Source organism: Equus przewalskii, chromosome 2 (assembly GCF_037783145.1).
Source record: "Equus przewalskii isolate Varuska chromosome 2, EquPr2, whole genome shotgun sequence".
In the NCBI taxonomy this organism is placed as follows: Eukaryota; Metazoa; Chordata; class Mammalia; order Perissodactyla; family Equidae; genus Equus; species Equus przewalskii.
In genome coordinates, this window is record NC_091832.1 from 89,060,348 (window position 1) to 89,086,001 (window position 25,654).

At 37.3% G+C, this 25,654-nt stretch overlaps 1 protein-coding gene across 18 annotated transcripts in view; it reads left to right on the forward strand.

The window, feature by feature from the left end:
• Positions 1-25,654, forward strand: part of INPP4B (inositol polyphosphate-4-phosphatase type II B) — a 747,875-nt gene that overhangs the window by 135,439 nt on the left and 586,782 nt on the right. For 13 of the 18 annotated variants that reach the window (XM_070608969.1, XM_070608973.1, XM_070608975.1 and 10 more), the window contains one exon: positions 87-149. The gene's annotated coding sequence lies outside the window, so the exon portion shown is untranslated. Of the gene's footprint in view, positions 1-86; positions 150-18,707; positions 18,810-25,654 lie in introns of all 18 variants that reach the window. The other 5 variants (XM_070608970.1, XM_070608976.1, XM_070608981.1 and 2 more) reach the window with 1 other exon arrangement.

Sequence of the window (25,654 nt, forward strand, 5' to 3'; positions counted from 1 at the left end):
TTATTGCTAATGAATCTTCTTTAAGAAGTATTTAAAGAGTGAAAAGAAAGGTTGTTTTTACTAATCTCTTTTCTTTTTGCCTACAGAACTCAAAGAAATGGTGTTACCTGGCAATAGATCTGCTGTCTTTTATGAAAAATCAGGCCAAGGTAATTCTTATTTTGAATTGATATATTTTAAAATCTGTTTACCTCTGATACATGAAATGAGTTGGCTTTCTTTGATTACTGGTTTTAGCTATTGAATAACCTATCAAAAAAGTAAATCATTATCTGAAATGTAGAGGGAATGATTTATGATGATTACCATATTTATGAAGTGGACAATAAAATTTAAAATATATATTAGCTTATCAAAACATTGTGGAAAATGGTTAATTTGCTGGCACTACTCTTTCACTTATGTTAGTACATGAGTAGGATCTTGACTAGAAGATTGTATTCTCTTTGTTTGGAAATAACTCCAATCAATGTATCATATTTACAAATGCCAGACAGTAAGAGAATTAGCTTCTTGTCAGGGTACAGTGATGAGATTTTCCTTTTTATTTAAGCTTTAGTCAGATGGCTTTACATATTATTTTTTGAATACGCAAAAAATTTCATTAGAAATTCCTAGAAAACTTCAAGTTTTATGAAGACACCTTCATACAAAACATATATTTTCCTTGGAAAGATTGAATTATATTATATAGTTGTTGAATAGCATGCCTGATTGTGCTCAACAGATTGCATATTTAGTTACTAAATTTTCAAATTGCTATAATTTATTTACATATGTTGGCCTAAGAATATGAATATTCATGCAAATATTCTAATAACATATATATGTAAACAAAAGGTTGGTATAGACGGAGATATACAATGCGTGTATGTTTTATGAATAAAGCTGCTATCTCAAAAGTTTTATAGAAAAGTTTCTGAAAGATCAGAATTATGATGGGAACTAGACCCGTCTATCAACTTCTAGTTGTATGTAAAGGAACACACATAATAGATTTATTGAAATGTATATTAGGCTGCATACTAATTGGAACTGATTGGGTTTTATTTTTGACAAATTGTTGAATTCCAAAAAACAAATGAGTGCTGAAACAAAGATAGCATTTAAATTTAATGGGCATCAGCAGAAAAATTTGTTTCTGAACTTTAATTTGCAGTTGAACAAAAATAAATCGTTAAGTTGAGTTACAAATTGGGGTGTTTCTACTTATTTCTAGTTTTCAGTCAATTCTTCAAAGGAGGTTTAAACCCCTTAAGGATTCAGCTTCTCTCCCCTATTTTGAATTATAGGCAATCTATTCAAGTTTTGTCTATACTAAATGTTAATTCAAACTATAAAGGATTTTTAAGTGGTTAATGACATCAATTGAAGTTTGGCTTTTACATAGAACTGTTAACTGTGACTCCCCAAAGAGAGTCATTATTATGAGAACTAATACAGACAATACGTGGAAGAGGTTGAAGCTGAGGTACGTGATACAGACATAGGGAGGGAAGTGGTAGAAAAGTGCTTGTTGAGGGAGAATCGATGGAAGATGACACAGTAAAGAGAGAAAGAAACACAATGAATGAGATGAAGTCAATGAAGAGGGTCAAGGATCCATGTCCTTTAGAATAAAAATAAAGGATGAAGGGAGCACAGGCTGTCTAGGATGCATTCGTGTGAATTTTTTCTTTTTTAGGAGGTTGTATATACTAATATATTAAATTTTATTAGGCTCTTGTTTTATTTATTTAAGATATGGACAACCTTATTTTGAACTGAATGTAAGAAAGGGAGATGTGGAGTGGAAGAAGGGTAATTTCCACTAACATGGTAAAATTCCTAGCATAACGTACCCAGAGTAATAAAATTTGCTTCTTCCTAACACGAGAGTAAAGGAATAGTTGTATATATTGCCAGAGTCCAAGTGCTTTGGAGTGATAAAACACCCAAAGAGATTATGCTTTGTGATGTATGCGTTTGTGTGGAGGTTGGGAGTATGGTGTGGAGGAGTAACTTGCGGTGGGAGAGGTGGCATTCATGTCATCATCTCTCTGGGTTGGTCCTTTGGATTCACTGAAATAGGGTGCTTGCAATCTTAGAAAAAATCCTGTGAATAAGACAAAGAATGCTAATGTATTGATGCTCTGTCTTGATTATCTCAGATGGGTTATGTACATTTAAATTTCCATGTTTAAATAGTAGGAGTTTAAGACATATTAGTGAAGGTGCTATTTCTAGACAAATGGGACCATACATCTTTTCTCAGTTGCGCATGATGACTAACACTCATTTCGTGTAGGATTCCCTGTGGCGATGGAGCTCCGAGAGAAAGCTATTGGATTAACAGGCACTTTTGTGTGTGCAGATACCTGAAAGTTCTACATTTGACTCTTTTAACAGGAGTATTTAAATAACTTTTCATGTAGCGTTTTATTAGGTGAAGTTATTTGTGCCTGTTAGTCACAATATTCTTAATTTTGTCATCCAAAGAGAGAGGCAACTTCAACTAGTCAGGTCAAAATTATCCTTCTATATAGCTAATAAGATTACATACAAAAATAGAGACTGTTATTCTGTTCCATTTTTACATAGGTTTATCTGTCATGGAAATAGATTGAATTTCAATTAAGAAAACTTCACATCTCTAATTTATTTTTATTTTGTAAGAATAATAAGTTTTATTCTCACACATATTTAACTTTTTCTGTTTTTTCTGAAATTTTTCTGAAATTTTTCTGTTTTTTCTGAAATTGAAATGGAATATTGAGGATTCTGCAATTTTTTGATGTATTCCAGGTTGAAATCTGGGCTCAGTATAAATACAGTTATTTTTTTTTTTTTGAGGAAGATCCACTCTGAGCTAACATCTGCTGCCACTCCTCCCCTTTTTACTGAGGAAGACTGGCCCTGAGCTAACATCCGTGCCGTCTTCCTCTATTTTATATGTGGGACGCCTACCACAGCATGGCTTGATAAGCGGTGCATAGGTCTGCACCTGGGATCCGAATCAGCAAACCCTGGGCCGCCGAAGCGGAGCGCGTGAACTTAACCACTATGCCAGTGGGCCGGCCCCAGTATAAATGCAATTTTGAGAATTGAAAATAAACTGTGTCATAAGGCTAGAGTATCATATTACTTATGTTCAAGGGTATTAAGAAGTAACTTATGAATATATTATTTAAAGATTTGTTTCATCGTGGTTTATTATTATTGGCTGTAGAAAATGTTGTAGATGGAATACATGTTAAGTTTTTGAAAGGATAAAAATTTGGTATTTTAAGAGCTTACTACAAATTATATTTTATATTATTTATTACATGCCTACTATAAAGTAACAATGGAAAATAAAACATCACAACTTGCGGGTTGATTAAAACATTAATGACCATGAATTTAAATGAGAGTTAGAAATGCTTCTATGGCACGTGATGAGAGGTGTGGTGTGATTGTCACATTGCCGGAATTAGATTCCATGTATGATGTATGCAATGCTTTACAAAAATATAGCTATGACATCAGGCAAAGCCTGCTACCAAAGAGTACTTAAACTGCAAGTCAGAGAATAAATCATTGAACGTTTTCATAGAGAAGTGATTAAAAAGTAATTCTTACAGAGAATTTACATGAGAAATAGCAATTATGATAATTTTACAGAATATGCCTTTTTTGGTTTATATGATTTTTGTCATTCGCAAAAGTTCTTGGTATTCTTCACTCTTCTGAGTATTAGATTCTGTGGGATACTCCATCTTTTAAAAGCTTTTTTACAAACTCACAAGACTATAAGACATAGCATTGTCGACTGCTGCTAATATTCAGGTTTTTCCATCTATTTCCCACCTGTTTCTTACTTTATTTGTTTCTCTCTTATTCCACTACCTATCCTAAACATTCTTGTCTTACCTTGTGCTGAAAAATCCACTCTGAATGCCCAATCTTCTTTGTCTCTTATTCCTCTACTTAGTAGAGAACTACATAGTAGTTCTCATGTGTGCATGTGTGTATGTGTGGTTATATGTATATGTGTACATATGTATAATTTTATTTTATTATGTATAAAGGTACACACACAGACATGGGATTTTTTTCCTTCAGTGTGATAGTAAAGAAGATCTTTCTGCCATCTACTTTTACTCCCACTTCTGAGTGAAGTAGGCAAACTTTGAATGAATGGGCTCCTTACATCTCCAGGATTTCCACTGGAGGAATATTTAAAAGGCTAACAGATTCCTTTGTATTATGAGAGTTATAATTTAGCTCTGTTTTGCATTAATTAGGACTACCTTGAGAACCTACTCTCCCTTTATCATATCTTTTCAATGAGAATAAAATCTAAAATTAAAATATACTAATTTATAAAGCAAATAACTTTCAACTATTGAAACACACTGTCTTCACCAAGGGGAGATTGCCTAATTCTGTCACCCATTGGTTTTGTGCCATGTCATTTGCACATGTCATTGGAGAAAAATCTAACCTGAGCTACTCAACAAAAGCACTGTAGCCTAAGAGCAAAACACTGCCTTATGCGGATACTGCCTACTGCATATCTTACATCAGAATCAACAGGAAAAAAAATTATATTGTAATTTGCCACCTCATTCATTCATCAATTCAGTGTTTACGTACTGTATTCATAAATGCTTCAGCTGGAGTGAGGGTACATGCAGAACTTGAGAGTCTCTCTCTCTCTCTCTCTCTCATTACACACACACACACACACACACACACAGACTCACACCTTACATACATACATATAGAGGCTACAAAGTAAATCTTTTTTCATGCTTGTAGAAGTTATCTCCATGCTCCTTATCATTTTTCACAAATTTAATTTCTTCTATGTTCTTCTGTACATCATTATTCGTGGATAGCTGGAAGCCATTAAAGCAGACCCTACTAGCAATTTTTAAGTTTTCAATAACTGTTGAATCTCATGCCTAGGGATTTTGTGGCCATTTTGAATGTGTGTGTCTGTTTGCGTATATGCAGTCTGAAATAACATATTCCCAGCTGTACCATAGAGTCTTTTTAGGCTAGAACCCTAAAACTACCTAAATGCTAGGTGCGGAGGTTGGGGAAGAGCGGTGGTTATTTGGGGAGTTGAGATGAAATTAGGACTGTTGGGGTTGGAGCAGGCCTTTGGGAATTGGGGCTCGCAAAGAATTGGCATTTCCCGGTAGAGGACTAAGGACTTTGAGGGTGTTGGTTCCTTATGGCTTTCGCAGTTGTGTTAGTTTTCGGTTTTGCAATACTGGCATTACTTTGGAAGGGGAAGCAAATCATTGGAGGCAGAGTGGTGTGGGCAGAGGCAATAATTTATAACATGGGATGTCCACCAGACTTTGCAAGTGCATATATATGTATGTTTGTCCTTTTCTCTGGAAATGTATTTTTAATGCATTTGGCATTTTAAAAGTTACGCCACTAGATGTCAGCAGCAACCTCCTAGGGTTCCTGGGGCCTTAATTCATAACAACACAAAAAATTGGTACTTCATTAGAGCATCTTATGTAAGAATGGGAGGTACTTATTTTGAAAATTTAAAAAGTATGCTTTGAGGTATGAGAAGGAGGATTCCAATCGTCATAAAAAATTTGGAAACTATTTTTTCAACTGGTTTCTGTTTGCATGTAACCAGTTACTTTTACTTCCAGTATTCCCTCTACCAATGAAATGGCATGAAGAACTATGTGTGTGCCTAAGTTTTTAGAAGTTGTACCTGATGTCAGAGCTATGAACTTCTGTTTCAAGGTTTTATGATTCATTTATGTCAAGGTTGCATGAGTATTTGTGCTCTGGGTTTGTTCCATTGTGTTTTTGCAGAGGCTTTTTTGGTGCTGCAGCCCATCAGAAGATTGTGTGGTATTAATTTTTCAGCATGCACATCTGTGCGCTGTTTGCTTAGTAATGTCTAAAGCTTTCAGGATCTGTGCTCTGTTGTTACAAGACACTTGGAGCGTTTTGATAGGTGCCAAGAAGTTATGTGTGTTTGCTCAGCAGTTGACAAAGAAAACAAACTAGAAATTCCCAAAAATGATATTTTCCATGAATTATAGCACGTATAATAGTTTAGTCCTTAAAATAGCAGGTAAAAGTATCTCAAATGTTTTTTCCAGAAATTAATAAGAAAATTGTAGTAGTGGCCAATGTTCAATAAATATTAGTAACATTATTTTAAATCATGCGATTAATATCTGGTCAAATCAGATTCACATTAGCAGGAAGATTCAGACTAATCTGTTGGATTTTAGTCACTGGTTAGAACTCAGTCTTAGGTAATTGGCTATGAGTTGACCTAGTACCAAGCAGATTTTTAAATGATTAAGAAAAAGGTAGAATTGCTCCCATTTCTCTCCCTTGGAAAAATCCTGCTTTCAACGTATTTAAAAATGTGTATCTTGGGCTGGCCCCGTGGCCAAGTGGTTAAGTTTGCACGCTCCGCTGCAGGCAGTCCAGTGTTTCATTGGTTCAAATCCTGGGCGCGGACATGGCACTGCTCATCAAACCACACTGAGGCAGCGTCCCACATGACACAACTAGAAGGACCCACAACGAAGAATATATACAACTATGTATGGGGGGGCTTTGGGGAGCAAAAGGAAAAAAAATACAATCTTTAAAAATAAATAAAGAAAGAAAGAAAAAGAAAAAGAAAAATATATATCTTAGGAGCTGGCTTGGTGGCATAGTGGTTGGTTTTGCGTGCTCTGCTTTGGTGACCCATGGTTTGCAGGTTTGGATCCCAGGCACAGACTTACACACCACTCATCAAGCCATGCTGTGGAGGCACCCCACATATAAAACAGAGGAAGATTGGTGCAGATGTTAGCTCAGGGCCAATCTTCCTCATTAAAAAAAAAAAAAACTTAGGAAAAGCTGGAAAAAAGAATTAGGAAAGCATTTTCTTTCTTGACACCAGTTCTAACGAGCAACATACTAATGTAATATATCCTCATCACTTTTAAGATTTTTAAAAATTGTCTTGGTGCACTGAGGTGGGGGCTAACTCAACTAGTAGGTGGGCTAAAAAAATAATTCCTTTCATATTGAAGGTGTTATATTTGAGAATTATTAGTTTAACTTTACAAGATTATCATTGTTTCTTATTTTTTGCATTTCTGTTTTAGAACTACTAGTAAAAAGGACTTACCAAGATTTTCCCCAAGACTGTGGTTGTTACTCTTAATTATGTTTTAGGTGATGAGACGAACATTTGAAATCATGCTGCAGTTACTTGACCCATGCAATTTCCTCACATAGAGCAGATGCAGTGAGTAAGTGCTGTTTGTAAATGGAAGGCACATTATTAGCCAGATGTTCAGTTAAGACACTCTCAACATTGAGCCTGATGTGGAAGCACGCAGCTTGCTTGATCTGTAACAGTCCATCCTATGCTTCCAGTACTTAATCTCCTAGAAGGGGTCAGGGCTGGGATGTGACCAGGGCATCTGTCTTCAGACTGCCACTTGCTTCATTATTTATAAATAGTTAAATGACTCAGATGTTCGTGAAGTATTTCAAATAGAGATGCTTCCAATTTTAAACAAACTGTTCTAACTCCACATTAAGAAACGAACTCCTACTTCCATATGCACCAGTGCTTTTGTCCTTAACATGTTCATTTCCCTGTGCATTGACATAGATTAAGTAAAAGTAGAAAGAGTGTCATGTTCCCTTTGGGCTGTTCCAGAAATTCAAACATCTCAACCTGACATTCAGAGACCGCTTTTCTGCCACTGCTTCCCAAATCTTCCCAATCTCATTTCTACCCGAATTCCACACCCAGACGTGGCCTCGTTGCCCATACATGGAGGTGGATCAACCCTGAGTAGGATTTACTTATTTCTACTTCATGACTTTGCATTTACCATTGCTTTATTCTTCTCTCTCTCAACTTCTTATTCTTCATTTCAGAGACAACAGAGTGTAGTGGGAACACTTCTTGGGATCCAGATGGTCTGTATTCAAATCCCAGATTGGGATTTGTTAGCTTATTTCTGCCTGACCTAATACAAGCTATTTAACCCATTAGGTCTCATATTGGTTTCTTCTACAAAACTGGGAAAGAAAAATACTTAAATAATAAGTGAGTTAATGCTGGTATTAACTTATGATATTACTATTAACTTACAATAGTTACTGGCACACAGTAAATGCTTAATATTATATTAACTACTGTGAGTTCTGTCAAGTCGATCTCAAAATTCACATCCATAAAATTTAGTCTCCAATTTATCATTCTTCATAATAATTCATAATAACAGTCATTATTAATCTTGGTGTATGTTTACAGCTCTACCTGCCCACCTCACCAGTACTTATGTATTTGTTGATCTTACCCTCTTGGTGTATTATTTTCCTCATCAATAAAATGGGATAATAATACTTTCCACAGCCAAATCTAGGGTTATTGTGAAGACAAAATTAGAAAATAAGAGTAATAACAAGATTGGTGATAATTACCATTTATCCTGCTTTTGCTATGTGTGAGGAACTGAACTAGGAGTTTTATTTACATTGAGTTATCACTTAACAAATTAAATGATAGTGTTTGATGGTTGATGGAGAGGATGATTCACATTAAGACCTGTTGAGGAAGAAAATGGCAGAACATCCAAGTACAAAAGTCAAACAAGTGGAAATATAGAATTAGGTTCAAAAGAGGAGTTGCAACCTGAGATGGAGTTTATAAACTGTCATAGAATTTGACTGAAGCTGCGTGAGTGGATGAATGACTCACCTGAGAGAGACAATGTAGACAGAAGAGCAGCCAAGAAAGAAGCCCCCTACCCCCAATATGCACACACTCACACAGAAGGGTGAGGCTCCGAGTCATGCGTTTCTCCAGTTTTTGTAAAGCTAAGGTATAATAATGTTTTCTGGGAGTTAATGCAACTATTCTATTAAATTCCACAGTTGAAAATAGTGTCAGATATAAAATTATTGTGTCTGAAAAAACTGGGTACAGATAAAATGACTCATCCTAATTTTTGACCTTATATAAATGTCATTATCAACAGCAATTAGTCATGTCATAAAAGTGTTACTGTCCATTCTGCAAGGAAGAAGTTTGATATTTGATCTAATTAGTGATATGATAGCTGGGCATAGATCAGATATTAGATATTTATATAGGATGTGTGAAGGTCTTGGGTCATCTACTTTTACTGCATTGGTAATAAATGCCTTGCTTCCCATTATGAGAATATGCTTACTTTTTCTGATGAATTTATTAAAACTGCTAAAAATTTAATAGATCAGTATTCTTTCTTTATTAGACCACATGAAACTTGTGGTAGACATCTCATTTTTAATTTCGTTTGTTTTTGGAGTTTGGTGTGGGAACCTTTTTTTTCTTTAGGAAACTACCCCACTCACATTGTATGTTCTGGCAAATTATGGATAGTAATAATAGCAAATATTTATTGACTACTTATTTGATGCCAGGCACTGTTCTAAACACAGTGCTAAGAATTAGGGCCTACTGTTATCTCTGTGTCAGTTTTGTTGTAATACTGTGGAACAAACACCCAATGAGCAAAACTCATTGGTGCAAGTCTGCAGATTGTCTGGGTGGTTTACGCTGCTCTTAGCTGAGTTTACTCATGTATCTGCAGTCAGCTGGAAAGTCAGCTGTGGGTTGGTTTTGCTGATCTTGGTTGAGCTCTCTTAAGTGTCTGTAACTTCGGCTGGGACAACTGGGTTGACCCTACTTTCCTCTACATGATCTCTCTTCCCCCAACAGTCTAAACTGAGCTTGTCCTCAGGGTGGTATCAGGGTAGAAATCAAGCTACCAGAATCCCCATTCTACATGTTAGAAAACTGAAATGCAATGAGATTAAATAACTTGCTGCTAGGGTGGACTTGTGACCCTTACCTGGCCTATCATGGAATTTCATTTCCCAGGACCCAGTGATTGGACAAGGAGTGGGCATGAGACCTAAACAAAATTAAGCACAGTTCTTCCATGAGACTTGATTTGCAAGAGAAAGACTCTTCCTTTAGGATGAAAAATTGTCAGAATGTTGACTTAGAGCTGCCAGTAACTTTTTGTTCTGCCTTTTGGAGAAGATAATGAGATAGTTGAAAAAAAAAAGAGAGAGAGATAAGAAACAGAGAATGAATGAGCAAGTATGAGAAAGATGCTATTGCCTCACTTGAGCCACTGGATCCAGCCAAACTTGAAACTGTAAGCTTACTTCTTTCTTAAAACAATAAGTTTCTTTATTGTTACTAGTTTGACTTGACTAAAGTTTCTGTTACTTGAAACCTAAACTATTTTATCTAACAGTGGTGGATTATTTTGCAAAAATGTCTGCAGCAATATATCTAGTCACATGTGCTCTTCTAGAACCTCTTTGGCACTCCCCATCAAGAGGTGGAGACTGTTTTCCTTTCCCTTGAACCTGACTGAGTTTGTGTCTTCTCTGATGGGCAGAGTACTGTAGAACTGATGCTATGTGACTTCCAAAGCTAGGTCTTAAGAGGATACAAAACCCTCCTGATTTTCTTTTTCTGGACACTTTCCCTTGGAACCCAGTCATCATCACGTTGTAAGAAAGTCTGGGCTTCGTACAGTAGCCATTATTTATTTATTTATTTATTATTGAGGTTATGATAGTTTACAACATTGTGAAATTTCAGTTGTACATTATTTTTGTCAGTCACCGTATGGGTACGCCCCTTCATCCTTTGTGTCCACTCCCACCCCCTTCCCCTTGGTAACCACTAACTAGTTCTCTTTGTCCATGTGTTTGTTTATGTTGCATGAATGAGTGAAATCATACAATGTTTGTCTTCCTCTGTCTGGTAGTAGCCATTGTTAAGGTCTTCTGATTGATAGTCTAAGGCAGCCAATAGCCAGCATCATCTGCCAGCCATGTGAATGAGCAAGTCTTCAGATGATCCCAGTTCCCAGCCTTGGGATAATTTAGGTGGTGATGACTGGAACACAGATGCACTGTCTCTCCATGGGCCCCGTCCAAGTTGGAGATTCATAAACAAAACAAATGTTCTTGATTTAAGCCACTAAATTTTGAGGTGTTGTTAGGCAGTCACCTATTTTACCCACCCTCCCAACCCCCACCTCTGGCAACCACCAATCTGTTTTCTGTGTCTATGAGTTTGCTTTTTCGTTTTTTTAGATTCCACATATAAGTGAGATCATATGGTATTTATCTTTCTGTCTGACTTATTTCACCTAACATAATGCCCTAAAGTCTCATCCATGTTGTCGCAAATGGCAAGATTTCATTCTTTTTTTTTTTTTTTACGGCTGAATAATATTCCAGTGTGTGTGTGTGTGTGTGTGTATCACATTTCTTAATCCATTCATTCATCAATGGACCTTTAGGTTGTTTCCATGTCTTGGCTATTACAAATGATGCTGAAATGGACATGGGGGTTCAGATGTCTTTTTGAGGAGTCTCTTTTCTTACTAAAACACATGCCAGACCCTCCTTCCATCCAGTGACTGCCATTCAACTTTGATTCATGCCTTTGATTTACCATGTAGATATGGACATTTTTTATTGACTCTTGTTTTTTTACCCCCTGTTGGCTTTGAGATACAGTTTTGCTTGGATGGAATTGGTTGGAGAAAATGAGTTGGGGATATCCAACTTGCTCTATGCCCTTATTAAAGGGCTGGGAATCCTGACTTGATAAATTCAACTCCCATTCTCTAGTGGTATGCTGTCCAATGTCGTGGGCACTTGGTACGTGTGATTATTTAAATTTGTATTAATTAAAATTAAATAAAATTGGCAATTCTTTAGCTATGCTAACCATGTTTCAAGTGCTCAATATTTATATGTAACTACTGGATAACATGTTGCATGTTGTAACCCTCTCACTACATTCTTTTGAAAAGTGCTGCCTGATTTGTAACTCACACATGTAGCCCAAGGCTAACTCCTTTAAATAGTGGCACGCAGTGCCAAAAATCTTTTGACCCAGAGCAAAAGTCTAAAGGATCTGGTCTCTGTGTCATAGGAATGAGCTCCAGGAGAGGACAGAGATGAGAATCTCTCTTCCGGTTAATAAGGTTATGTTTCATTTACATTCACATGAAGGGGTTGCCTTTTGTGGCCTTACCTACATATTTCTCTAGCCCCTTGTTTGTAGAGAATGATTGATTTTCTTGGCTGTGTTGGTTCCCTTCCTTCAATCCTGCCTGACTTTCAGAACAATTCAATTCACTGAAGTTGTCCCTGGTAACAAAAGATATCCCTCTGAAAGTACTAGGGCATCTTGTTCTCCCCGCAGAGAACCTTCACGAGCACACAGGGCTTCTGTTGACTTGGAAGTGAACTCTAGCTGTGGAGTGGATATTACTTCCTTAAAAAAGAAAAAGAATAACATAAAGGCAAAAGGGCCTTTATCCTCCCTGGGTATAAGTTTCCTTGAAAGCTTGTTTATTGATTTTCCTTGTAACAACTGAGCTTGCAAGCTATAAAAGGAAAAAACAACAACAAATAGAAGTGAGGAAATAATATCAACGATCAATGAGTTTATTCATTAACTCTATTTCATCTGTAGTCAGTCGCACAGGACTGTGAAATAAAAAGCACCACGTGCCTAATCCCAGTTTTTATTATGGAGTCCTTAGAATTTTGTCGATCAAAAAGGAAAGCGAGCACTTAAGCTTTCAAGCAAGAGTCCATTCCCATTAAAAGTGATTGTCCTGGAATTAATGTTATTGTGTGAGGAGAATGCTGAAAGTGGGGTGAACTGAAGAAAATGTGGCTGCTCAACGGGATGATAGCTGGTATGATTAAAACAGTGCTGATTTTGACCTCTAATCAATTTGTCATATTGCTCCAAATAACCTCCACTAATGTTGTTCCTATAGGAAGAAATTTCCCTAAATTTCTGACCCATGTGATGATGCTTTTAAAAAGTCCTATAATCAGATAGTTTTGGGAAATGCTGAATTTCATCTCTCTCCTGTAGTTTTATGATGCACATTAGAATATTAGTCTCTGAAAATCCTGCCGTAAAGAAACCTGTTTAACCCAGCATTTCCTAAAATTTGTGGACCATGACACCTTTTATACTTTAGTATATTTTTATGTTATACTCATTGTATCTAATAGTACTAGGTTTCAGTGAAGCATACTTTGTGAAATGCTGCTTTAGAATAAAATATAGATTCCCAAGAGGGCCTGCTTTATAACATGAGTTACCTGATAAGAGTAACACTTTATCTATTAACATCTATCTGTACAGATTAACTTTCCTAAATGAGCAGGATCCTAAGACTTTGATGATGTGGGAGAGGCCATAACATGGAGTGTTTCCTAAAGACGGCTGTTTCAGGGGGGTTCCTGGGAAGTCGGAGGATGGCCAGCCATCTCCAGCAAGGTCTTTCCTGGGACATGAGACTTTCAGACCTATGTTTCTAGGAAGGTCAATTTTAGAAGGTGTCAAAAGGGAGATGACTAGGTGAAGAAAATTTTAATAGCTCCTTTGACTTCCAGATAGCATTCAGTCACTTCCTTCCCCTTTGCAAATACCTATTTTTCAGAAGAGTAGATTACTCTCATTGTTTCTACTTCCTTGCCAACCATTCACTCTTTGACCTATAACAGTCTTTCATTCACTCTCTCATTTCAATAAAATTCATCTTTCTTAAATAGTCACTTATTTTCTATTTGCCAAATGTAGTGAATTCTTCCTGGGTGAACTGATGGATTCACCTGCTTCTATGATTTTGGATTCTACCTGAATGCTTTTGAGCTCCATATTTTTATCTCCAGCCCAGGGCACAGTTCTAAACTTCAAAATTGTTTTCCCACTGGAGTCTTGAACCTATGTCCAAAATTGATCTGATAAACTTATACTCTAAACCTCTTCTTTGTATAGATCATTGGAGGAAACATCATTCACCCAGTCACTCAAGCCAGAAACCTGAGAGTCATCCTTGACTCCTCTTTTTGCTCTTACCCCCCTCACAACCAATCACATTTATCAAGATATTTTCTCTATCCTATAACCCCATCTCCTTCCATGTCTTAGGTTCCAGAGTCAAATCATGGCTGATATATTAGTGACCTTGAACAATCTTTCTAGTCTTTCATGCCTCAATTTCTCATCTGTTCAATGGGGATGATAGTAATACCTAAGTGAGAGAGTTATTGTGAGTTTGTGAAAATTAAATGAGGATAAATTAGGGGAGTAGAGAGAAGATTAGTTGACATTTTTTGTGTCTCCCTATGGAGGGAAAAAGAACTTACTTATTATTAAATAAGTATTTAATTATTAAATAATGAAGTACTTATCTATGATTAAATTTATTATTATTATTGTTATTATTATTATTATTATTAGGGAGAAAATCTTGATGGTGTTACTGAACCAGGCCCATTTTGCTGGCCACACAATATGCCAATCACTGAGATGATGAGTTTTGCAGTAGAGAAAGGGTTTATTCACAAGATAGGCAATTGAAGAGATGGGAGAATAAGCCTCAAGTCCACCTCCCTGAAAGTGGGGATTAGGGATATTTGTGGGATAAAAGGGCAGGGTGGTCTGAAGTGTGGGAATAGATGATTGGAGGTAAGGAAAAGTTAGGCAATTGATAATGTTTTCAAGCACAGTCAAGCTTCATGGCTATTCATAGGATGCATGTTTGCAAAATGGTGGCATTAGTATGATCTGAAGGTAGGGTTTTTGGCCCTCCTGATGTCAAAGGGTCACCTATTGGATATTGGTGCAGGCCCAGTTGATGGGTCATTGATCTCAACTGACCTGAACTGGACAAGGAGTTGACTCTCAGTTTCTGAAAAATGACTTAAGCAACCATTACTATGGTAATCTATAAGGAATCTAGTAGGAGTCTGATACCTACTGGGAGTCTGATAACATATTGCTTATCTACATGGCTTTTAAGAATAATCAATGGATTAGTTGGTGTTTTTACAGGAGCAAATATCTTTTAAGATGCTATAGTGGTGAGTTAAACAACTAAGGTTGTAATCTGGTTATAATTCATGGGAAAATAATTTATTAATATTTTTCTCCATTTATTGCACAATTATGGGCTATTTAAAGAAAAATAAAGGAAGCAAATTGAACTATCTTTACCACCCTTTAGACCAATAGAAGCAATTGTGTGTATGACGAAGCAGATAAAAAAGAAGAACCCAAAGCAGCATTTGTATTATTTGTTGAACCGGGCCGATATGTAGGTATTTGCATCTTATAGAGTTAGCCATCAGGAACACTGCTAACATAGGATTAAGACCTGGCTATGAATTTCAGACAATTTCCTATAAATATCTCTTATTTTTTGCTTAATAGCTAAAAACCCTTATAAAAATATATGACACAGAAAGAGAACTGCATAGAATAGTTGTGGGAGTTACATAGCCTAGTGTACTCTCACCCCGACCATTATGATAAGAAGAATATGTCATTGATGATAGTCACTCCTTCTTTCAACAAATATTAATGGCCTCCTACTATGTGCCACCAATTCTGGATGCTGGGAATATAGTAGTCTACAAAATAGACAGAAATCCTTTTTCTATCGGTTCTTATGTCCTAGTAAGAGGAGACCCGCAGTAAACAAAATAAATAATTGCATGGTATTTTAGACAAGGACTATGGAGAAAAGTAAATCAAGAAGGGGGAAGGGCATCTTGCAGAGGCAATAGAATTGTATATTTAAAGAGGGAGGCCTGGAAGTCCTCACTGAGAAGATGCTATTGGAGCAAAGACCTGAAGGAGGTCACAGGGCCAGTGAGTGGTTCTGATCAGAGGAATGAGATGATCTGACTTTCCTTTTACCAGGGTTGCTCTGGCCACCCTTTGAGAATAGACAAAAGGGGAGACCAGTTATTAGGCTATTACAATAATCAAGGCAAGGGATGGTAGTAGATGGGACTAGGAAGGTAGTATTGGAGGTGATAAGTGGTAGAGATAAGGTTCAACCTTGGTGTGTGTGGCATCTCTGAGACCTGTGCTCTGTTCTGCAAATGCTGGGAATTCAGGGGAAGACTGAGGGAGAGCAACCAAAGAACAAAACCTAGAGAGAAACACCAGGGAGAGGGCAGGAGAATCATTAGAATGTGATGTCACAGCCAAGAACGTACAATGGAGAAAGGAAAGTCTCTTCAATAAATTATGTTGGGAAAACTGGACAGCCACATGCAAAAGAATGAAAGTAGACCACTTTCTTACATGGTACACAAAAATTAACTCAAAATGGATTAAAGACCTGTGTTTCAGGTCGAATGTGAGACGTGAAACCATAAAACTCCTAGAAGAAAACATAGGCAGTATGCTGTTTGACATCAGTCATAGCAATATCTTTTTGAATATGCTTCCTCAGCAAGGGAAACAAAATAAAAAATAAACAAATGGGACTACATCAAACTAAAAAGCTTCTTCATGGCAAAAGAAACCATCAACAACAACAAAAAAGGCAACCTAAAAATTGGGAGACGATATTTGCAAATCATACATCCAATAAGGGGCTAATATCAAAAATATATGAAGAACTCATACAAATCAACAACAACAAAAAATGACTTGATTAAAAAATGAGCAGAGGATCTAAACAGACATTTTCCCAAAGAAGATATACAGATGTCCAAGAGGCACGTGAAAAGATGTTAAACATCACTAATTATTAGGGAAATGCAAATCAAAACCACATCTGTCAGATGGCTATTAGTAAAAAGATAAGAAATAGCAAGTGTTGGAGAGGATATGGAGAAAAGGGAACACTTACACACTGCTGGTGGTAGTGTAAACTGGTGCAGCCACTATGGAAAACAGTATGGAGATTCCTTAAAAAAATAAAAATAGAACTACCATTTAATCCAGCTATTCCACCTCAGGGTATTTATCCAAAGAACATGAAAATACTAAGTCGAAAAGATACATGCACCCCTACATTCATTGGAGTGTTATTGGCACTAGCCAAGACTTGAAAACAACCTAAGTGCCTATGAACAGATGAATGGGCAAAGAGGATGTGGTGTAGAGATGCCATGGAATACTACTCAGCCATAGAAAAGATGAAATCTTGCCATTTGTGACAGCATGAATGGACCTTGAGGGTATTGTGCTAAGCAAAATAAGTTGGATGGAGAAAGCCAAATACTGTATGATTTCACTTATATGTGGAAGGTAATAACAGCAACAACAACAAACAAACACATAGATACAAAGACTAGATTAGTGGTTACCAGAGGGGAAGATGGATGATAACTAGATTTTTGGTGTTGAACATGATATAGTCTATACTGAATTTGAAATATAATGATTTACACCTGAAATTTATCTAATATTATAAACCAATGTTACCTCAATAGAAAATAAATTAAAAAAATAAATAAAGTGATGTCACAGAAGCCAAAAGCAATGCAAGTTTTAAGAAGGAGGAATGAACAATGTTCTGCACAGCAGAGAATTCAACTATGATTGTATCTGAAGGGGGTACATCAAATCTGACACACAGAGGCCATTGATGACATTATCAAGAGCAATTTTAGTGGGTTTGCTGAAGCAGAAACATGTTGAGATTGGGAAGTGAAAAGGTGTAGGCAGAGAATATAGATTCCTTTTTCATGAAGCCTGATAAACACAGACCAGTGGTTCAAAAATAGATATATTTTGTGCCACAATCTACAGTAAGAAATACATTTTATACTGTCATCCACTGTGACATATATAATTTCTTCATGACATAATTACTACTTTTGATATGTGCCATGCACTCTATTTTCTATTCTCTTTTATATCATTTCTTTTAAAAAATGCTTGCCACAATCCACTGAATTGATTCTATAACCCACTCTAGGGTCTTGACTTGTGATTCAGAAAACATGCTCGTGGGCAGCAATCAAGATAAAAGTTTCCCCTCAAAACCATCTCTCACATTCCCTACATGCCTGCCAGTCTCGTATTTTGGCACTTGTGTTAAAACTTTCAGAAACATAATCTCTCCCTTACATATGGAATTTTTAACCTTCCATCTGTAGTCACAAACTGAAAATCAATAGGATCACTAATCCAACTTATTTTAGTATCATTAAGAGTCAGTGTGCAGCAGGCAGATTGGCTGTGCTCGTAGATAAATGTTTCCTGCCAACTAAACAATATGAGCCTGTTTCCCTGCTTTGGTTTTATTCTGACTCTCTGACATGCAAGCTGGAGATCCATGACCCATGGCAGAGTGGGTTAGCTGTGCTGAGGAGCTTTGACCTCAATTGGCAATTAGAGTGGATCATTCTTGAGCTGTGCTTGGCATATACTAGGATAATAAATTTTTATCAAATAAACAGATAGCATTAAGTAATATTTTTTGAAAGTTAGAAAACTTAGCATAAGTTAATAAAGTGATTGCTTCCTGTTCTGTAAATCTATACAAATATAATAATGAAGCTAATAAAACAGTATGAAAAATAACCTTTAAAGGAAATTTAAAGGAGGAGGCAGTAGGCAGTAGGTCAAAGGAGATTTGTCTCCCCAAGATGGGACTCTTACTAAGTTAAGCAGAAGAACGAAGATGAAGGTCTTTGCAAGAAGAGGATAATTAATGGAGGGGGCATGTTAGGGGCAATGGTGGGAGGGTTCCCGTTCAAGAGGAGAAAGATCACCTCTCTTTGAGTTTGGATGCTTCCAACCATAGTCAAGTTTGTAGACTGAGAATGGGAACATAGGTGGTTGCTTACTAATGTCTGTAATTTTCTTTATGAATTAGGAATCAAGATCTTCTGCTGAGTGAGACGGTATATGTTAGGTGGGTGCTCGAGGATAACATTGAAGTTTTGGCGTTGTCATTGGGTGGAGGAGCTGATCCAAGGTATGGACATTGATGGACGTGGCGGATTAGTATTCATCTATTGGCAGTCTCAAATTCTGTCTTCTTTCGCATTGGCTTAAAGACGAAATCATCAATTGATAGTTCACAACAGCTGCATAGATGCTATAGATTTGGTTTGTTTGTTTCTCATTATTTTAATGTCAGATTTTAAAATGAGTAGCCTCACATGCAAATTTTAGATTTTCAAGCTTAAAAAACCAGTCAGAAGATCTCAGTATAATTTACTGGAGCTGCGCAATGTCTATTCCCTTTAGAAAAGGCCTGCATTCTCCTTTCAGAATGCAGGAGAACCGTACAAAGTATGCGTTTTCCCACATCACTCGCTTATGATGCTGATCTGGATCCTGTAGGCATATGAGTATGAAATCCCTGCTTTAAACCTCAGTTTAGAGGATTTGTCTTTGAAATAACTAATAAAGGCAGGCTTACTTATTTAGCCTCAGCCTAGGATGATTTCACCTCAATGGATTAATGATTTTTAAGGTCTGGTCACCAGCCCTTATGATTGTGCTATGGCTATTGATTCATGTCGATGAAATACACGAGACAGAGTTGTTAACACCCCTGTCCAGACTAGGTGATGATCAGGGCACTACTTTCTGTGTATAAGGCCACTTATCAGCCTAAATTATTCATTCATTTACTGATACAGCCTCTCAAAACTGTTATTATGTACCTACCATGAGTCAAGAAGTCTGCTAGCTTCTTGACTTACAAAAGTAAATGAGATATATATGGATACATATGCTCCCCTCCCTCCTAGAGCTTACAACCTGGAGTGGGAGACAGACAATTTAACAATTACAACAGTTCCATGCTCTGGGTTTTCCAAGGTGCCATGGGTATTCATAGCCAAGGCTGTGGCCGTGAGTCCTAGGATCTGATCGTATTAGCCAGGCAAAGAGAAGTGGAAAAAGATGTTCAAATGAGAGAAATTGCATTTGCAAAGTTTGGAGATGTGAGAGCATGATATTTGGAGGGGACTTAAGGAAATTACCTGTGACTATAACATATGTAGAGGGCAGGAATAAAGGTTGAGAGATAAGGCTGAGAGAGTGAGTGACAGAGGCCAGGTCATGAACGGTCTGGTAAACCATCTTAATGGATTTGGATTTTATGCTATGTGCAACAGAAGCCACCAAAGGGTTTTAATTTGAGAAGTGACTTTGTTAGATTTCTATCTAGGAAAATCACTCAGGTTGCATTGTGGAGTATGTATACCAAGGAGTAAGGCTGGCAGCCTGGAAATGCTGTCTAACCCACACTGAGTACCTAACTGTTTGCCAGCACTGTGACAAGATCTTGTGCATTATCTCACTTACTTATTACAATAGCCCTATGAGGCTGAGCTTTATAGTTATTCCAGTTGTAAAGATGAAAAAATAAAAACTAAGAGAGATTAAGTAAATTGTTGAAAGCACAGTGAGGAAGTGCAGAGTTAGGATTCAGTCTCTGCCTGGCAAATTTATGCTCTTCACCATCAGGCTACATCACCTCCAATTACAGCTGTCCAGGAGTGATACTTGGTCTAGGGCAGTAGAACAGGCTGAAGAGAGGTGGACTCCTTTTGGAAGTGAGAATAAGATTGACTTGTTGTGTGTGTGTGGACAAGGAGGAAGCTTGCTGAGGGTTAAGAGGAGAGAAGGATAATATCTAGGTTTTTGACTATATCAGTTAAGTTAATGATAAGTCAGTTTGTGAGAGACGATAATAAATTCATTTGAATACGTTAGAATTAAGATGCCATGGGTGTGCCTTTAGGAGCCGTCCAGCACACAAGCATGATCCGAATTAGCAACAGAAAACTGGAAGTCCTAAACACCCAAAGTAGACACCAAGCCCAGGGAATGTAGGACACGATGCAGGAAATACATTTACCTTGGGAATAAAAGGTGAGCTAGGAGAAGCGAGACTAGGAGTAGTCTCAGAAATAGTCAGAGGGAGAAAGAACCAGTAAAGAGCATTGAGGGCAAGAGCTGGAGAGAAACCCAGGAGAGTATGGTGAGTTTCAAGAAGGAGATAGTGGCCAATAATATTAAATGTTTCTGAAATGCCAAATAAGAACGAAGAAAGTGATTAGATTTAGTGATTAGTCAAGTAACAAAGTAACAAAGTGACAGTGAGGAGGGCACTTTTTGGGGAACATAGGGGCAAAAACCAGATTATCATGGATTGAAGAATGAGTCAGGGGTGAAAAGAATATAGGGAGTTGAAATTTATTTATTTAAACAAGTTTGTGAGTGGAAGGAATGAGGGCAGTGACTGTGAGGAACAGGGATTTGAGAGAAAGATGTTCTTGTTTGTTAAGAAAAAAAGAATCTTCGCATAGTCACCTGCTGATAGGAAAAAGCAAATAGAAAAGGAGAAGGTGGAAGGTTCAGGAAAGAACATGAGAGCAATTAATCTTCTCGAGCAAGTGGGAAGGGATAATATATAATGCATTAGTGGAAGATTAATTTTAAATTTAATTTTCTCATGGTGATTATTGTAGTCTTCTTGGGCTGCTATAACAAAAATACGACAGACTGGGTCGCTTAAACTGCAAACATTTATTTCTCGCAGTTCTAGAGGCTGGGAAGTCCAAGATCAAGGTGCCACTGATTTGGTTCTTGGTGGGGGCCCTGGCTTGCATATGGCAGCCTTCTTGCTGGACTTACATGGTGGAGATGGAGAGAGAGAGAGCAAGCTCTCTGGTATCTCTTCTTATAAGAGCACTAATCCCATTATGAGGGCTCCACCCTAATGACCTAGTTATCTCCCAAAGGCCACTCCTAATACCATCATATTAGGGATTAGAGTTTCAACATATGCATTTTGGGGGGACACAGACATTCAGTCTGTTGCAGTAATAGAAGGAAAGAGTAAAATCTATATGTAGAGGTCTATAAATATACAAGTTTTGTGGCAAGAAATTAGGGGAATTCTGTCTGATGGCTTCCATTTGTTCTGTGAAGTCATGGAGGTCACACATTCCATGGATTTAAATAAAACAGATGTCCCAGGGGATAGTTTTGCCAAATTATATGTAATTCATATATCATTGTGCTCCCTATCATATAACTAAACACAATTTTGTTTTGTATTGTAACATTCTTATGGCAGAAGTCTTCCACTGATTTATGGCTGAAAATTACCCATCCTAAAGTATGTTCAATGTGCTGTTCATCACCTCCACTCTGTACTTAATCCCCTACCTCCCATCATGCCTCGGTTTGTTTGTTTTCAAGTTTGCCTCATATGTGTTCTGGAAGGACTTCCTGTGGTTTGTCACATTCTGGCCTCCTTATCTTGCCATCCTGTTGCATCCTGTGTTGCTGATGAAGCCTTGAGTCCTCTGCACTGTGAGGCACAGCTCCCCCTGATGCACCCTCATTGGCTTTGGGGAGGTATACTACCCTCTTTTTGTTCCAAGGGCGGTCACTGCCCCTGGGTAGTTAAGTGCTAGATTTCAGATACACTATCTCCCTCCATGCCATGAAGAAAATGTTCTCATGTTGGGCAGCCCCAAATGGTAGAACTCCAGAAATTGGCCATTCTTCTGCATGCTGGTCTGGTGCTGCTGGCAAAAAGCAGAGACTGTGGATCCATTCACTTCTGGCCCAAGTTAGTTTCCTTTCACTACAGAACTTTTTCCATCTCCCATATGCTTAAGAGTTTAGTACCAATGCATTCTGTCCTGAGAGAGAGGAACCTTTTGCATTTTAGGACTAATTCTAAGGAATGTGAATGGTTGCCACTTTCCTTCTTTTAGGGATAATGGGACATGATGTAGGAAATTAAACTTTCCCCAGAGGATACAAGCTATCTTTACTATAAATAAGTATATAAACAAAATACGTATATATTTACTATACCCATAAACACCAAACCCCATGCAGCAAACCCCGTACTGGTTTGTTGAATGGGCCTCAGTGGGCTGATCACTAAATTTGGGAGCACATTTTACTTTTCTTCTCCCGAAGCTCTTGTTCTCCTTAACCTTGTTAATAATCTGTTTAAGGCTATTCCTGTCATCTTTGCCCCTCATGATGTCCCCTTACAGTGAATCTGGCCATAAAAAGTATTGTGGCCTAACCATTGAATCCAACTAACTGCAAAACCTATTATTGTTCTTGTAAGGTATTTACTCCTCTTTCTAAAAAGTGAAAACAGTTTATTAATTAAAAATCCGAGATTTGAAATACATATTTGTTGTTTGTGAGCAAGTGTCTTTGTTTGGAAGGGCCAATACTACGGTATTCATGAAACCTCTCGGATCTAAACTCATTGTCTCAGGATGTGAAGCTGATGCAGTCACTACTTTATGGCAGTTGAGGACATTATGGCTATCCAGTGTATGTTAATTAAAGAATGGGAATGCTCTTGAAAGGCTCACAAAGAGAGCAGGAGAGAGTAGTAGGCACTGTACAGGGTTTTTGCCACAATTTCTCCCTTCAATCATTACATACTATTATCTCCCTTTTGCAGGGATGGGAATCAGTGCTAAAAGGGCTTAAGTAACTTGTCCAGAGTAGCACAGCTAACAAGTTTCTGAACCAGGCTTACACCCACATCTTTATGATGCCAAAGCAAATGCTCTCGATATACTAGTCTTTCTCCAACAAGTATAGTTATAAATGCATCTCTATAAAAACACCTTCTTTAGTGTCATCTAACTTTATATGGAGCCAGCACCAAGATTAGTAATTCTGTGAAACCAAATTAGGGAAAAACAAAAAAATATTATATTTTGTCAATCCAAATACCATTTTTTAAATGAATCATCTTTTGAAAAATAGTCTATTTTTATACATTTTAGAATAAATAACTTAGCTTTCTGGAATAAGACAAAGATTGGTATAAAGGAGAATAGATCATTTTAAAGATGGCTCCATCAATAAGAATTCTGTGAACCACACACATGAAATAAATTCTACTCAATGTCTATTTGCAGTCTCATGTCTAATGGTAACAGATGGTTTGAACTTAAAAGGATAATTTTATTAAGAAACTAAAGCTTAGAGAAGCTGATGCTGTGAAAGCATGGAAAGTTGACGTGTGAAGTTACAAGTCAGGAAAATCTTGAATGGCTGCTCACAGGTCTCTCAAACTCCTAGACTTGGCTTGGGTGGGCTTTCAGTGTGAGTGGAAGCCCCTTCCAATAACCTGATGGGATGCACTTCATTTTAGGTTGAACTATCATGATATCTAGATGTTCCTTGTGTTTACTCACATTCTAGAAACTGCAGCCATTCACTGTCTACATACACAAGTGTTTATTATGATAGAAGTTTAGAAGGACTTATCTCCCACAGTGCCTGATTTTTAAGCTCTCCAAAGTTAACTCTGTTCTCTGTGCATCAGGGTGGAGGTATCAGCTCCTGCCTTCTGGGAGCTTTGAAAGCAAGCAGTGATTCATGAAGGCATCTGGTAGGAGAAATGGTAACTTTCCAGCTGATGGTCAAAACAAGATCTACAATTTCACATATACCAAAATATATTTGCTGAATGAGAAGGTAAAGCCCTTTTTCTTTCCTTGAAACCTCACCGTTTTCCTGGCTATTCAAAACTTCTTATTACCATTTTTCACTTTGGGGGTGTTTCTGATGATCATTTCAGCCTAATTGTACCTGTTGGGGTGTGGCTGCCCTCGATGTGATTGGATCTGTGTGGCCGTCCTTCAAGAATGGCCTGGAGTTGACCTTCATGATTTTCTTGGCTCTATTACATCCTTTTAGGGCACCCCCTACTGTGCAGACACTGGGTAGGAGGGGGTATCCTCTAACACTCTGGTAATGGAATGCGTGTGATTTCTTCTCTTCTTGCCTTGCAGTAGTCAGGGGGTAATCATGACATAGCTTGGTTATCGTCTGCACTTTCCTGACATCTTCATACAGAGGCTGTATTAACAATGACAAACAGACCAGATTGTTCTTGCTTTGTGATTTCTTTCCTGTGATTCCTGCTGCCTTCTTGGTGCTCCCTGGTTCCCACCAGTTTTCCAAGCCTGGCCCTCTAGCTTCTCATCAGTCCTGAAATCTTCCCAAGGAAGTCCTTTGTGGCTTAAAGTAGCCAGAGACAGTTCCTGTTGTTTTCAATCTGTAACTGACTGATAGATAGATGATCTTAATATTTTCTGAGACAGCAAATGTTTAAATCATCTGAGTTTCAACATTTTGCAATACTTTAAGTACAATATTAACTAGGTATTCTTGGTCCAGACAGTTTTTATATTGAAAATTGTCATGAAAATATAAATTCATGACATTTCACTGATGCTTAAACAGAAAACCACACCTAATTTCACAGAAAGGTGTTGTGACCTGATTCTAAGAAAAGATTTTAATCTGAGGATTTGAGGGAGGAGAAAGCACCTACTGCCAGAGTTAAAGATTTTAGTTTCATGCTCATGACCCCAGGCAAAAACAATGGATTCATAAATTGGGCAAATATGTAATGGCCTATTTTCTTAAACAAGAATGTTCTTAATTTTTTAAAAGAAGTAATGAAGGCATTAATAGGATTTGGAACAGATATTTAGGAGAAAATAAATTCTGTATCCTGCAATGGGGAGAGATGCAGAAATATAATTCAGTAGAAATCTGACCGACTGATTCCATCTTTGAAGAGGTGATTCCCAATGGATTGAGTTGAAGGAACACCAGGTATACCACAGAGAACAATTATGAAAACCATGTTCAACTCAGTATTGTGCATTTATGGGAAAGAGAAAACATACAATCTTTCCATTTAGTGCATTTTTAAAGTTAAAAATGGCAGTTCATAATTTGATGCCTTCATTTTAGGTAATAAAAGATTTATACAAATATCCATGGACTGAAGCC